This window comes from Mya arenaria, chromosome 4, assembly GCF_026914265.1.
Source record: "Mya arenaria isolate MELC-2E11 chromosome 4, ASM2691426v1".
Classification (NCBI taxonomy): Eukaryota; Metazoa; Mollusca; class Bivalvia; order Myida; family Myidae; genus Mya; species Mya arenaria.
In genome coordinates this window covers 34,960,573-34,976,282 of record NC_069125.1, presented here as the reverse complement: position 1 = coordinate 34,976,282, position 15,710 = coordinate 34,960,573, and positions in this window count along the sequence as shown.

Below are 15,710 nucleotides of genomic sequence, written 5' to 3'. Positions count from 1 at the left end.
TTTACATTAGTTTTTTTCTTGGAAAGAGCAAATTTTTTCTCAAACATCTACAAGCCAATGATAAAGTATTGCTGACAAAAGATCCGATCGCAATTTTCATTTTCCGTGCGAAAAGTAATGTTTTATTGCTTAAACCGTTACTCATGGTCTAAGAAAAATGAATAAAACATCAATTTTTGACCTTAAATACAAAAATCTGCGATTTAATTTTTGTCAGCAGTCTTATGTTACTGGTTTCCGTGCATTTTCGCAAAAAAATGGCTCGTTCCTAGACAAAACATAAAAAAGCTGCCAAAACGTTCAATCTGTGAGAGTTCAACTTCAACTCCGAATTTAAAAAAAACATTGAATAATAATGGAATTTGTTTAGATTTGTTTTTAAAGTATCTAAAACATACTTTATATTAATTACTTTCTACGTTCGTAAATATTTTACGCGTTTGTTCTAATAGATGTTAACAATTTAAAGTATAATTTTAATTTGTAAATAAAACAGTTTAATATAAAAACTATTTTTTCGTGATTTTTTATTGTTGACAAATAATATGTTTTTGCAGTAATTTAAAACAATATGTATATCTCATAAACTCATAAATGCAACGCATGGTAACATCTTTAAGTCAGTCAAACAAAACATATTATAATAAACAGTAAATAAAAACACAAACATATTTCCTCACCATGTTAGAAAATTTGAAATTTAAATGTTATCCAAAGTGTATCCAAAAAAGTTATAATAATTTTTGAAGCGGGTGCTGTGTTTGATGGGAGCCGGGGTATTTATACCCTTTTTTGTTATTGCAGCTATTGCCGTGGCTTTCAATCGATTTTGAATTTTGAAAAGAGTTCCGAATCTTGACTAACTTTAAACTAGGCCAAGTCTCTCTAATAGAAACTCAAAAATTAACGAACTTTCGTCAGACATTGCAGCTCACATGTTTACGACAAAAACATGGTGCATGTGCTTTGTGTTACGGCGACATGTCAAACAGTACCATTGCATTATCTGTTGCGTCTATGCAATTATGAGATGAATCGCTGGGTTGGTCTGTCTTTGAAATTAGAAATTCTATGTAGCACAATGTGACATTTTATTTAGTATCATTATTTGATAAATTGTTTTGCATTATTATTATGAGTGAGTCCGCGCGTCTGAAATTAACGCAGCTTTGCAAAACATTTTATCAATGCAGTTCTTTCTTCGGCTTCAAACAAGTATCAGCGTGAACGATGTTTCTTTCATAAAGAAGTACATTACCGAATCCCACATTTGTCACACGGGTCATAACGCGATTCATAAAGTTTATAGTCGGACAAAACCTTTGTTAAATAAGACATAAAGACTGAACTCAACTCGTGAAATATTTGTACCTCTAGTTTCATTGCATATTTATTGAGAAAACATTGCTTAAAATGTTTAAGGTTCTTCTTAGTGTATTGGATCAGAGTACAGCATACTCTGACCAGACATTTAAAACTAATGACCATATCAGTAGGAAAAATAAAAATACAATCGATATACTTGGACTTGCAATTAACGAGTAAATATATTATAGTCACAGCATACAATTTGAATATAACATACTATGGTCAAACATATCAAACTAATGTCCATATTAAAAGTAAATATATGAATAAAATACCGATATACTTGGGCATGCAAAAAAAACGAGCAAAGACAGTTCAGATATCAAACATTCACGTAACGAAACGTCACCAACAATATAAAAACAATAGATGCAACTTATTCATGTAAACAAGGGTCCAGTCGTTGGTGCAATATGCCAAGAATTATATTTTATACATTTAGAATATTATAAACATATCTAGATAAAGCTGTAGCTACATATTTGACAACAGACTGTTGTATCTTATAGCTATAATATAGCTATAGTTGTATTGTTTGATTGTGTAATATTTTATCTATAGCTTCAGCTATAAATTATAGTAACAGCTATAAACATACAGCTGAAGGTATGAAATACAGCCGTAGCTGTTTATTTATAGATGTAGTTATAGTTTGTGTTTTACTATCGTACACCTTTTGAGCCACTATGTACGCCATAGATTTTGGCTGCTTGACCTTTGTCCATAGGGGACAGACGCAAACTTCTTTTCTTAAGATATATACTAAGACTAAGTATATACACATTACTGTGTATAATGGTGTAAATAGAGTTATATAAAAAGTTTGCTTCTGTACCCAATGTCTTATTTTGTCCCTTTTGTTACCATATCTCAAGGAGGATCACAAATATACGTACATTCGGAAATCGTCGGACATTTTACATCGAAAACAATCTCGGGTGTATGCCGGTACATCAGTATAAGTAGTACGTAAATGATTTATCAAATGTAATATTTTAGCTTGCATTCGAACATCTGAGTTTAAAATTGATTGCCAGTGAAGTATATTATTGCAAACATAATTAAGTTTCCCAAGAGTTGTGTCATTTAGTTTGACTGCTGAATTGAAATTACTACGCGATCTACTTGCAGCGCAATCAAAGTGTACCGATTTCTGACATTGTAAACCGTCCAAATACATCCGAGGTTGTATTCGATGTTAAATTGCCGAGGCGTTTCGAATGATATACGTAGACCGAACATGTTTAAACCGATTGCAATAAATCATGCAAGCTCAGATATTGTGAAAACTTTTCCCGCCTAATTTACCATTCTTGTAGCAAACACGTTTTCTGTGACGTTCATTGCAATGTTGAGGTATAAAGAGCATATTTTGCAAAACCTAATAAAATATCTGACCAAATATGGCAATAACAGGCTCCAGAATCACGCATTAACGAAGACGCAATTTGATTGGATAAAAAATATGAACTATCGAAAAGAATACAACCCGCATTCTCTAGGTTTAAGCGTTTGGGTAGAGACGAATTTACGATTGCAACAAACTGTTTGATACTTAAGCATTTGACTATCATATAAAGTTGTGTTTTGTGCTATCGGAATTATGTTTGAAAAAAAATGGATACTGTTTAGCTAAAAGAAAAGCTAAATAATTTGACGGCAAAGATTTATACAAGTTTCTTTACCGTCATAATGTACACAGATTTAATTAACCTGGATTACATCACATACACTTTAGCAAGATTGAGTCTAAACGTCTCGGAGGTAAGACATTTTATGTTCATAAAATACGAGTTAAAATTGCAATTTTTTGTTCAATTTTAGAATAACTTGAAAAATAATGTTTTATCATTCGAAACCGGGGAAAAGATATTTATTATAACCATCTTTTTACTTTTCGTGTAAAAAACATGCAAATGTTTTATGTATCTCGGTCAAGAACGGATGATATCAAATGAAAACATTCAAAGTGATATTAAAAAAGAGCATGAAGTAGTCCATAATATCGCACGTCTAGCAATGTTCTCTGACGTTTCTATATAATTAGCGGCATTTTACAGAACGTCTGTAAAGCGCCTGTCAAACCTATCCGATTTGGCTCGCCGGAGCTATACGAGATCACGATTTTTCGGGGACCGGAAGTAGAACGGCAGCGAAACGGTATCAAATCGTTAAGAACGGTACCACATTGTCAGGATTTAGTCAGAACATCAGCGAAAATAATAGCAGCGACAGGCGATGATATGAAGTTTTGAACGATCACAAAAGTTCTGCTGATGTGCTGCCGGAGTGAGAAACAGGAATAAAACAACAGTACTCTGCTTTAACTCCGGTCTACGGTGGCACATCGTTAATGACATGTAACACAGATTATGGCCTTATGTTCACGGACGTCCCCGAGGATTTTTCAGCAGCGTTAGGTTTACGACAATGACATATTAATGAAACAGGGTCAAGTGGTGTTGACGAAATCGAGGGAATATTTAGGTGTTAAGTGCTGTATGGTTGGATTGCATGCAAACCTCTGTTTGAATTGACTTAAACCATATAAAACGGCCATCAGAACACAGCCACTAAAATGCACCGTTGTTTCACGTTGCTTTTGTGTAATTGCCGGAAAATATGAACCTGTCATCAGATTGTTAACTGCAAGAACAAACTGCCATTCGTATACAAAGGCTTGGACCTACCTTTTCAAGTTAAAAAAAAACATGCACGGTTATATCAAATGAAAACATACAATGTAATATTTAAAAAAACAGCATGAATTAGTCCATAATATCGCACGTCAAGCAATGTTCTATGACGTTTCAATATCATTGGCGGCATTTCACAGAAAGTCTGTAACGCCCTGTATCCGATTTGGCTCGCCGGAGCTATACCAGAGCACAAATTTTCGGCGATTTTCGGGGATCCATACTAGTACGTCAGCGCAACGGTATCAAGCCGTTAAGAACAGTCGTACATCGTCAGGACTTTGTCAGAATTTAAGCGAAAAAATAGCAACGGCTGGCGATGGTATGCATTTTTGAAAAAGCGCAAACATTTCTGACGATGCGCTGCTGGAGCATGCAACGGGACTACAACGGAAGTACAAGGGGGTGTTGATGACATCGAAGGATCATTTAAGTGCTGTATGATTGGATTGATTTTAAGCTACTGTTCGAAATGACTGAAATAGTATAAAAACGTCCATCAGAACACAGTCACTAAAATGCACCGTTGCTTCACGTTGCTTTGACTGCTATGGCCGTCGGGCAATTGCAGGAAAATATAAACCAATAATCAGATTGCTTACTGCAAGAACAAACTACCTTTCGTATACGAAGGCTCTAACCTAAATGGTTGAGCAAAAAGCAAATCTAATCGGGGAGACATATGTTGTACGTAACCTTACCATTTTATTCTGATATATTCAGCTGCCGCTCGAGAAAGCCATTCGATGTAACCGAAGTTATTGACCCCCATATACTCATATTCGGAAAAAAATAAAATGGCACCAGAACCTTTTTTCTTCAGTTTCAATTGGCTCTCGAAGTAAAAGATATTTTAGCACTATTAGAAAAAAGCAGATTGATCAATCAAATGCATAATGTTTAACAAAAAGATAAATCAAATGTGTTCGGTTGTCCGGTTAGCGCAGTGGTTAGCGCACTCGCTTCTCACCAGTCGACCCTGGTTCGATTCCCCGCTTGAGCGCATGTGAGTTTGGTTTGTGGTCACCATGCCGGACACGTGGGTTTTTCACCGGGTGCTCCGGTTTTCCCACGACACAAGCCCAACATCTCGCGCAACATCGTGCCAACGAGAGTGACGTAGTATAAGCTATCCCAGCTTTCTTTACAATCGTTGTAAAATATATAAGGTTTAAACTAAATTTGTTTAATGTCAACGATGTCGCCATTTTGTACAACGGTTTCCGAACAGCGGCGGCGGAAATGGTTTAATTTAACTAAAACATTTATTACTTTGGCGATACACACATGTGTAGCAAAGCGTCTTACGCAACATAAAACATTTATAGTAAAATGCTTCTTGGATTCACGAAAAATTCACGAGCGTTTTCATGTCTCTGTATGTAGTATACTATTAAGACATTAATCGGTAGCTAGCGTGTTTCATTCTAGCAGAGCTGGGACCGCAGAGCTCCTTATTCATTTAAAGCTATGTAACATCGCAAAAGATTTTTGACCCATAGTGCTCTGAATGCTTTGTTTTTACTTAATCAATAATCATCGACAAAATCAACTGCAGCAGCAGCAGTAGCATCAAAGCGGTTTATTCAAAATGTAAAAACGTAATATATATTTATGTATATATGGTATCTGAAAATTTGAAATATATACCGATTGATGTACGGCACAGTTTTTTGTCTTTGGGTATTTATTTATATTAATGTTGCACTCTCACAGATTTACCATTTTTTAACTTTTTTTATTTTTTGTTTTGGAAAGAGCAAATGTTTGCGTAAATATATGCAAATCAACAAAAAATCAGATCGCAGATTTCCGTTCGAAAATTAATGTTTTATGACCTAAACCGTTACTAACGGTTTAAGAAAAATGCATAAAACATTAATTTTTGAACTTGAAAATAAATATCTGCGATCTATTTTTGACAGCAGTCTTAATAAACTGGTTTCCATGGATTTTCGCAAAAAAAATGGCTCGTTCCAAGACAAAAAAAAAATAATAAAAAGTTGTCAAAACGTTCAATCTGTGAGAGTGCAGCTTTAGGTGAAACATTTTTAGATATAGTGTTGAACAATGGATCCCATTTCTAAGGGTTCTTTTTGTATTAAGGACTATTCTTTTTGTGCAGATACTTTTTACTGAAAGGTCAAATGATGACCCCGGCTCATTATTCTATGGTGTATATATTATGGGGTCATTACTTTTTTGTCATACTTGACACTGAAAGCAAAGCCTCATTAGTTAACGAGTGCTTGTTGAAGATAATATTCTATTATCTCATTATTATCATTATTATTATCATTATTATTATCATTATTATTATTATTATAATTATTATTATTAATATTTTTATTTTTATTTTTTTATTATTATTATTATTATTATTGGTTCTATTATCATTATTATTATTATCATTATCATTATAATTATTATTATTCTTTTCTTATTTATTATTATTATTATTATTATTATTATTATTATTATTATTATTATTATTATTATTATACCATTCTTATTTATTATTATTATTATTATTATTATTATTATTATTATTATTATTATTATTATTATTATTATTATCATTATTATTATATTATTATTATTATTATTATTATTATTATTATTATTATTATTATTATTATTATTATTATTATAATTATTATTATCATTATTATATTATTATTATTTTATAGCCCAAAACGGTCTAAACACAATAAGGACATTTAGATCCAACACAAATGAATGCTTGTTTTATTTCATTTAAATTCGTCCTCTTTATTTAAAATGATTGAACGCCGTTCAAAGAATTTTAATTTGTTGGTATATGGGCATGACATTTTCTTTCTCTTTTTTTCTTTTTTTGCTAAATAGTTGTTTATAAATTGTTTGATTTATAGCATGAAAAGTTTAGTCATAACCTAGACAAAACCCCTGGTACTTAAGATATCTCAAACAATATGACAATTGCTGACATCAATATATAATAATAAGAAAAACCTTAATTGTCACATAACGATTCAATATCAAAATTGTTCTCGTCATTTTTCATCCGTTGCTTTAGATAACTTGTTTACATTCAAAACGCTTAGCCAATTGAGCACGCCCCTTTTTAATATATATTCGATTAGAAAACGTCGAATTAAACACTACAGCATTTTGTACAGTATATTACAATATATAACAATAATGAATGCGTCAAATTATTAAAATTACCATGTTGAAATGGTTTCAACTTAAGTTCCATGCTAACACTTTGTTATATAATGGGCCTCTCTGTAAGATATTAACAATGGAGGCGTTGACTTCAGTTCAAAACCTAGACTACCAAAACATACGTCTACGGCCTGTGAACATCTATTAAGTGTTTCATTATTTGAACGTTATAGACCTCAGTTCATGCAATGTTTGATCAGTAAAACACAATCAACAACTGTGAATCGGCGTCAGTGTGGTGTCATATGACTCTATGGTACTTCAAAGTTTAATATTTGTAGTGCGAATACTTTATACATTGGCTTTCTTCATCCGTAAACAACTGGTTGAAAAGCAGAGGGTATAATACTGGACCATGTTTTCTTTTCACACACTAAAGATAACAAAAACGTCTGTGCAAATAGAACACTACCTACCTCATGTGGAGGGTATTTGAGGAGTTGATTCAACTCAGTGCAAATTGTCTCCGCCCCATATCTCTTAAAACCTCTCCCGGACCGAACGAGCTTGTTTTGTACATAGGTTGTCCGGGACCATATTTTTCAATATGTAGGTCGCACGATTATGTATTTTTGTGGCAATGGAACGATTCAATACCGTAACCAGCCAAAACATTGTAGTCACATTATTCATTTCCTTAATCAAATTATCAGATCATGCATAAAGACTGTAATGATGGTCAGGACCAGAGGTTAAGGTGTCCATCTCCCACCCAAAAGCTTAAAGAAATTAGTATAAAACATAAACTGATGATGATGATCAGATCAACATCGTGTACTAATGACGAAGTGTTCTACATTTGACGAAGGGCGAACGGTCAGAATTATGAGCATTTGGGTTATAGAACTATTTTGACGTAACTGCGCATGCGTAAGCTGTACGTAATTGGTACGCCTTAGTGTTTTCGAACCATAACATTTTATTTCTTATTTTTCATAATTCTCTGTAGTACACTAGACAAAATACCTTAATTAAATGCTCGAGCAAGTTATCTCTGATTAAAACGAGAAAAACACTTTACGGAATTATTTCTCCCTATTACGCACCGTTGTTTCGACGAGGCATCGAATGGCCAACATTCTAACTAGAAGTCTATTTGATATATCGACCTAAGGTCGTGGTAAAATACTAAATCATATTTGACATCTAATTATTACATAACGATGTAATAGATTGATAATTTTCACGTTTAATACAAGATTTTTTTTAAGTATAAATCACTTTCATAAGCCGGTAGTTTTGTTACAAATTACCCCTTGTTCCGCATTCTCCGAAAAAAACACGACTGATTTGCTTCCCTTGGCGTTGCTATACCTGCGCAGTTGCTTCCCTTGGTACTGGCTCTCGGTTTTGATACAGAGAATGACAATGAAACGGTAGCCGTGTCGGAAAAATGGGGCGGGGGCTCATGTGCTGACGGAACAATTACCTATAACTGCTTTTTGTCCAATCGGTTAAGTCGTCCTGTAGATTAAATCAAGCGATACTCACGTGACATTTGTAAAGCAACTCTATTGGTTTTTAACATGAAATGTAACCAGGACGAGATACGCAGTCAATGGATGAAAACGTTTTGGCAAACACAAGAGCATTACTAGTATTAAAACGCCGTTCAATCAGTTAAAAATAAAGATGAAAATTTCAAATTAAATTTTAAAAAGGAGATTTCATCAGTGTTGAATATGCCGGTATTGCTTTAACCCGTTTTTAGATCTAAACAATTTTGAAAGTGGAAAATGGATACGAAATTATATAAAATAGTTTGGCAACAAAGATGAATTTCAATATCTCTGTCGTCAAAATTAACGCAATTATGGATATTTGTAGTTTCAAAGAAGGAGTAATATCAGTGTTCAGACCAAAGATAAGTATAATTTAAATACCATTTTTATGATTTTCACAGTGGATTCACAAGTAAATAGTCAAAACATATGCACTAAAGAATGTTTAATGTTTTTCACTTCTGTTTCTTGGACCGGTTTTCGATTGTCATCTTAACAGACCTATTTTACTGCCACTGTAGTCGTAATATCAATATTTAGAGGATATTTGTTAAAATCAGTGTCAGATCGTTATTTATTTTACGAGTGGTCACAGAGAAAAATACTTTCACAAGTGGCGTAACCACGAGTGATTTTTTTTTCTGTTACCAGGAGCGAATTTAAATACGATCTTACACTGAATTCGACACATTGTCGAATTATTTAATGCATTTCTCATGTTTATTACCGATATATTTCCTCGCCGTAGACAAATTTGTTTGTCGACAGTCCATTTCTGTGGCCTCTTTGCGAAGGGAAGTAACTGCGCCATAACCGCTCTGTCAAGTTAACTTATTCGCTCGAGCAGTACCCCCACTAAAATGTTCCATACTTCAAGGAAATAGTTGTTGCAAATAAAATTAATTTTAGATAAACACTTAAACTATCAACGAAACTTGAAATTTTTAACATCTATTTAGGCACAAATCAAAGTACTTAAGCAAACATATTGTGGATAGAAAAAAAAATATACCGCGAAGAAAAAAACAAGTGCATGAAACTGTGAACATGTGACATTTTTTTGTAAATTCAGGAACAATTTTAACAGATTGAAACAAACAAATATGGACTTATAATGATGTGTGTGCGTAAAGTCAAAGGCAGTTTTTGTTCAGTGTTTTTCTTAGTGTTTATTTATTCAATGTCGCTATGAGTGTCCGGAATCATCTGGATCGGATAGTATTTCTTCTTTCATTCATGGCTCTGTGCAGGGTCTTTTGTTGTTGAGATATCGAATTGGTTTAATATTTATGAAAGTTGAATGAGACGTTTCCCTTAAATGTTGTGCTTACGAAAATCACGGAGAAAATGTCAAGGATGGGCCCGAATATGTTTTTTTGAAGGATGGAGGGCAGACTTCGGAACTTTTCTTCAACGACAAGATAACGGAAATCGACATAGCTGAATGAACTATTTGATAAGGCGGGACTCTTTTATCGTTCAGACTTTTGAGACGCCTTTAACGAGCACTGAACGATTAAAAAGAAAACTGAATTTATGAGATGATGAAGGTAAACAACTGAAGGAAAGAAGTCAATGAAATTAAAAATGCTTGCGCATACATGTATGCGGTAAGAGTGTGTAGGTGAAAATATTCTACAACTTTATTACTAGCACATGTGGCCAAGTAAATATTCAACCAATACATACCCAGCGGGTTATTTGTAACAGCATATTCCATGAAATAGTTCATACATAAAATGGTAAGTTTTTTTTTGTTGTTGAAATTAATCGCAAAGATGTTTGTTTATATAAAAATAATGCATTATTTGATAATGGCAATTAATACCTATACAGTACGGCAACTGTGACGTGGTGCAAGGGTTCTCTATGCCAACATCTGCCTTCATGTTGTTCATAATGCTGTAGATAGAGTTGATGCCCATGGCAAAATTCTTGAACCAACCTTTCTGCTGGCCGGAACAAACACTCAGAAGAAATGGGCTTTCATGACCCAGAGATTCATAGGGCGCCGGTCCCTAAACACTTTGAATAAATGAACAGGATACCGGCGTGGCTCAACCTCTGTGTGAGTTGCGTACGCACGAGACTGATTTTGTCTGCAATAATTTGCCACCAGTCCTTGTTTGTGTTTGTCGTTTAGTTTTTAGTTCAATGAACCTACGCCCAGTTTCAGAATCCAACCCCAAGTGAACGTCACCGCATCTCATGCTACGTTCTACAGCCCCAGTCCATGCTAAAACTGTAGTGCATGTGTACCACATGGAATAGATGAGGGCTCGTGCACTAAATCCTAACCATTTTATTTTTCTGACAGATAAGAGCAACTGAAAGAAATATTCATTAAGCTCAGTTGGTGAAATGAATTCAATATTTCTTGAATTTCCTTTTGACAATAAAATATCATTCACCACTTTTCAAATGTACGTGAAGTTAGCGGCCTAGCGGCTTGAAGTTAGCGGCCAAGCGGCCTGGCGGCGTAAAGTAAGCGGCCTTATGGCGTACAATTGGTGGACTAGCGGCCTTTTTTTCTTTTTTTCAGAGCAATTGTTCATGCAATTTCTTGGAAAACAATGATAAGTTAATGTTTTTTATTCATACACTAACAAAGCGGCCTTAAATTGTTTTCTTTTCATAGCATTTTTAAATGCGTTTTCTCTAAAACAATGATAAATTAACTGACTAAGTGTTTTAATGCACACATTATCAATGTTAGGGTATATAAACATCTTTTCAAAAAAGTCGATCAAGCAGTTCAGCGCCCTAGCGGCCTAGCGGCGTGAAGTTAACGGCCTGGTGGCCTAAAATGGTATCCTATTTCAAAGCATATATACATGACTTTTCTTCTAAAACAATGATAACTTAACTGTTTTAATGTACAAATTATCAATCTGAAGCGATTTCTTTTTCCAAAAAGTCGACAAAGGAGTTCAGTGGCCTAGCGGCGTGAAGTTAGCGGCCTGGCGGCCTAAAATGATTTCTTATTTCAAAGTATGTATACATGCCTATTCTTCTATAAAAAATGATACATTGACTGATTTTATGCCAAAATTATCACTCTAAAGCAATTATCAACATGTTTCAATAATGTCAATCAAGCACTTCAGCGGCCTAGCGGTCTGAAGTTAGCGGCCTGGCGGACTAGCGGCCTAAAATGGTTTCATATTTCAAAGTATGAATACATGCCTGTTCTTTTAAAACAATGATAAATTATGGTTTCTATTCACAAATCAACATCCTTTAGCGAATTCCTGCATATTAGCAATTTAGGCCGCTAGGCCGCCAGGCCGCTAACTTTACGCTGCAAGGCCTGTTGAATACTTTTTTGGGGGAAAAATGCTTAAGTGTGATAATTTGTGCATAAAAATAGTTTAAATATCATTGTATTAAAAGAAAATGAATGTATACATGCTTTGAAATAGGATACAATTTTAGGCCACTAAGCTGCCAGGCCGCTTACTTAACGCCGCTAGGCCGCTAAGCCGCTGAACTGGTTGACTTTTTTATAAAAATGTTTATAATCGCTTAATATTGATAATTTGTGCATTAAAACAGTTAATTGATCATTGTTTTAGAGGAAAACGCATATAAAAATGAAATAAATAGAAAACAATTTAAGGCCGCTTTGTCAATATAAGAATAAAACACATTGATTTATCATTGTTTTTCAAGAAAGTGCATGAAAATTGCTTTGAAATAGAGAACAAAATAGGCCGGTAGGCCGCCAACTACACGCCGCTAGGTCGCTTGTCCGCTAACTTCACGCCGCTAGGTCTCTAGGCCGCTAACTTCACGCCGCTAGGTCGCTTGGCCGCTAACTTCACGCCGCTAGGTCGCTAACCTCACGCCGCTAGGTCGCTAGGCCGCCAACTACACGCCGCTAGGTCGCTAGGCCGCTAACTTCACGCTGCTAGGTCGCTAGGCCGCTAACTTCACGCCGCTAGGTCGCTAGGCCGCTAACTTCACGCCGCTAGGTCGCTAGGCCGCCAACCACACGCCGCTAGGTCGCTAGGCCGCTATCTTCACGCCGCTAGGCCGCTAACTTTACGTACATGCTTTAACATCATTGTTTAGTCTTTTTAATGTGTTTTTGGTAATGTTCTCAGATAAAATTTCATAATTTTGCATAGTTATTTCTTAAAAGTCTGTGTTTGGAAAAAAAGTTGTGCATAAAAAAGGTCAGCGAATTCCACACCAAACGCCGAATGGCCATTGTGTCAATTGCTCTTCTACCGACACCAACAAACATGTATACTATACATGTAATTTACATGTACTTTTTTCAAGTCAAGGGAAGCAAATCTTACAAAAGACGAAAACTGTAGTCCCGAGTTGTCTGCTATGAAATGATCGAGCCAGAGTGAACTGATCAGGTCATCATTCACCAATATATTCTATTATTATTTCACCGATAAGTATGAAATAAATAATGATCTAATGTTGATTCTCGTTTGGCAACGTTGAACTATATCAGTGTTTGAAATTGTTTAATTGTTTCTATGAAACGGGATGGTAGTTTATTTCATTCAAATATGCCGAACCTTTATTAATTTTCGTTTGATCAACCGTCAGCCTTTATTAATTTTAATCAGGTTCATCTGCACATTTACACATTTAGGCTGATCGAATTTGGGGGGAAATGCAGATATTTTCTAAAGGGTGTTGCTTTGAAATAGAAACCAATATATTCTATTATATCCGGCAGGCCTCTAACTTCACGCCGCTAGGCCGCTGAAGTGCTTGCTCGACCTTTTTGAAAATACGTTGATAATTGATTTAGAGTGATTATTTGTGCATAAAACAGTAAATATATCATTGTTTTAGAAGAACAGGCATGTAAACATGCATTGAAATAGCTGACTGCTTGGACTTTTTTGAAAAGGAAATGATAATCTCTCCGTGGTGATTATTTGTGCATTAAAACAGTCAGTATATCATTGTTTAAGAAAATTGCTTCGAAATAGAACACCATTTTAGGCCGCAAGGCCGCTAGGCTTCTAGGCCGCCGGGCCGCTAACTTCACGCAGCTAGGCCACTAGGCCGCCAGCCGCTGAACTGTTTGATCGACTTTTTTTAAAAGATGTTGATATTTGTTAAGAGTGATAATTTGTGCATAAAACATTAAATTAATCATTGTTTTAGAAGAACAAGCATGTATGCATACTTTGAAAAAGGAAAGCATTGTAGGCCGCTAACTTCACGCCGCTTGGCTGCTGAAGTGCTTGATCGACTTTTCTTTTCATAAAAGTTGAAAATCGCTTCAGAATGATACTTTGTGCATAAAAACAGTAAAGAAATCATTGTTTTAGAAGAACAGGCATGTTTACATGCTTTGAAATAGCTGACTGCTTGATCGACTTTTTAAAAAAAAATGTTGATAATCGCTTCAGAGTGATAATTTGCGCATAAAAACAGTTAAAATATCATTGTTTTAGAAGAGAAGAAAAGGCAAGTGAACATGTTTTGAAATAGGATACTATTTAAGGTCGCTAGGCCGCCAGGCCGCTTACTTAACGCCGCTAGGCCGCTGAACTGCTTTATCGACTTTTTGGGGAAAATGTTTATAATACTTTAGATTGATAATGTGTGAATTAAAGCAGTTAATTGATCATTGTTTTGAAAGAAAAGGCATAAAAATGCACTGAATAGAAAACAATTTAAGGCCGCTATGTGAATATATGAATGAAAAACATTGATTTATTTGTTTGCCAAGAAAGCCCGTGAATAATTGCTTCAAAATAGAACAAAAAATAGGCTGCTTCAATTGCTGCACTATCGACACCAACAAACATGTATACTCTACTGGTAATATACATGTACTTTTTTCAAGTCAAGGGAAGCAAATCTGAAAAAAAGACGCAAAAAGGAGTCCCGAATTGTCTGCCGTGAAATGATTGAGTCAGAGTGAACTGATCAAGTTATCATTCACCAATATTTTTTTTATTATTTCACCGATATGTATAAAATAAATAATTATCTAATGTTGATTCTCGTTTGGCTACGTTGAACTATATCGGTTTCAATGAAACGGGACGGTAGTTTATTCCATTAAAATATTCCGTACCTTTATTTCGTTTAATCAAAAGCCAGCCTTTAATAAGATTAATCAGGTTCATCTGCACATTTACACATAGGCTGCTCGAATTTGGGGTGAAATGCAGATATTCGCTAAAGGATGTTGATTTGTGAATAGAAACCATAAATTTAACAATGTTTTAGAAAAAAACGCATGTATAGATGCTTTAAAAAAGAAACCAATTTTAGGCCGCTAGGCCGCCAGGCCGCTAACTTCACGCCGCTAGGCCGCCAGGTTGATTGACTTTTTTGAAGAAAACAATGATAATCTCTTCATGGTGATATTTTGTGCATTAAAACAGTTAATGTATCATTGTTTTAAAAGAAGAGGCATGTATACATGCTTTGAAATAGAATACCATTTTATGTCACTAGGCCGCCGGGCCGCTAACTTCACGCCACTAAGCCACCGGGCCGCTAATTTTACGCCGCTAGGCCGCTAGGGCGCTGAACTGCTTGATCGACTTTTTTGAAAAGATGTTGATAATTGTTAATAGTGATAATTTGTGCAATACATGTACTTTTTTCAAGCCAAGGGAAGCAAACCTTACAAAAGACGAGACAAAGTAGTCCTGAGTTGTCTGCTATGAAATGATCGAGCCAGATCAAGTTAATATCATTCACCAATATGTTATTTATTATTTCACCGATATGTATGAAATAAATAATGATCTAATGTTGATTCTTGTTTGGCAACGTTGAACTATATCGGTGTTTGAAATTGTTTGTATTAAACGGGGCGGTAGTTTATTTCATTCAAATAGTCCGTACTTTTATTTCATTTAATCAACAGTCAGCCTTTTCAAATAGTCCGTACTTTTATTTCATTTAATCAACAGTCAGCCTTTATTGGTTTCAA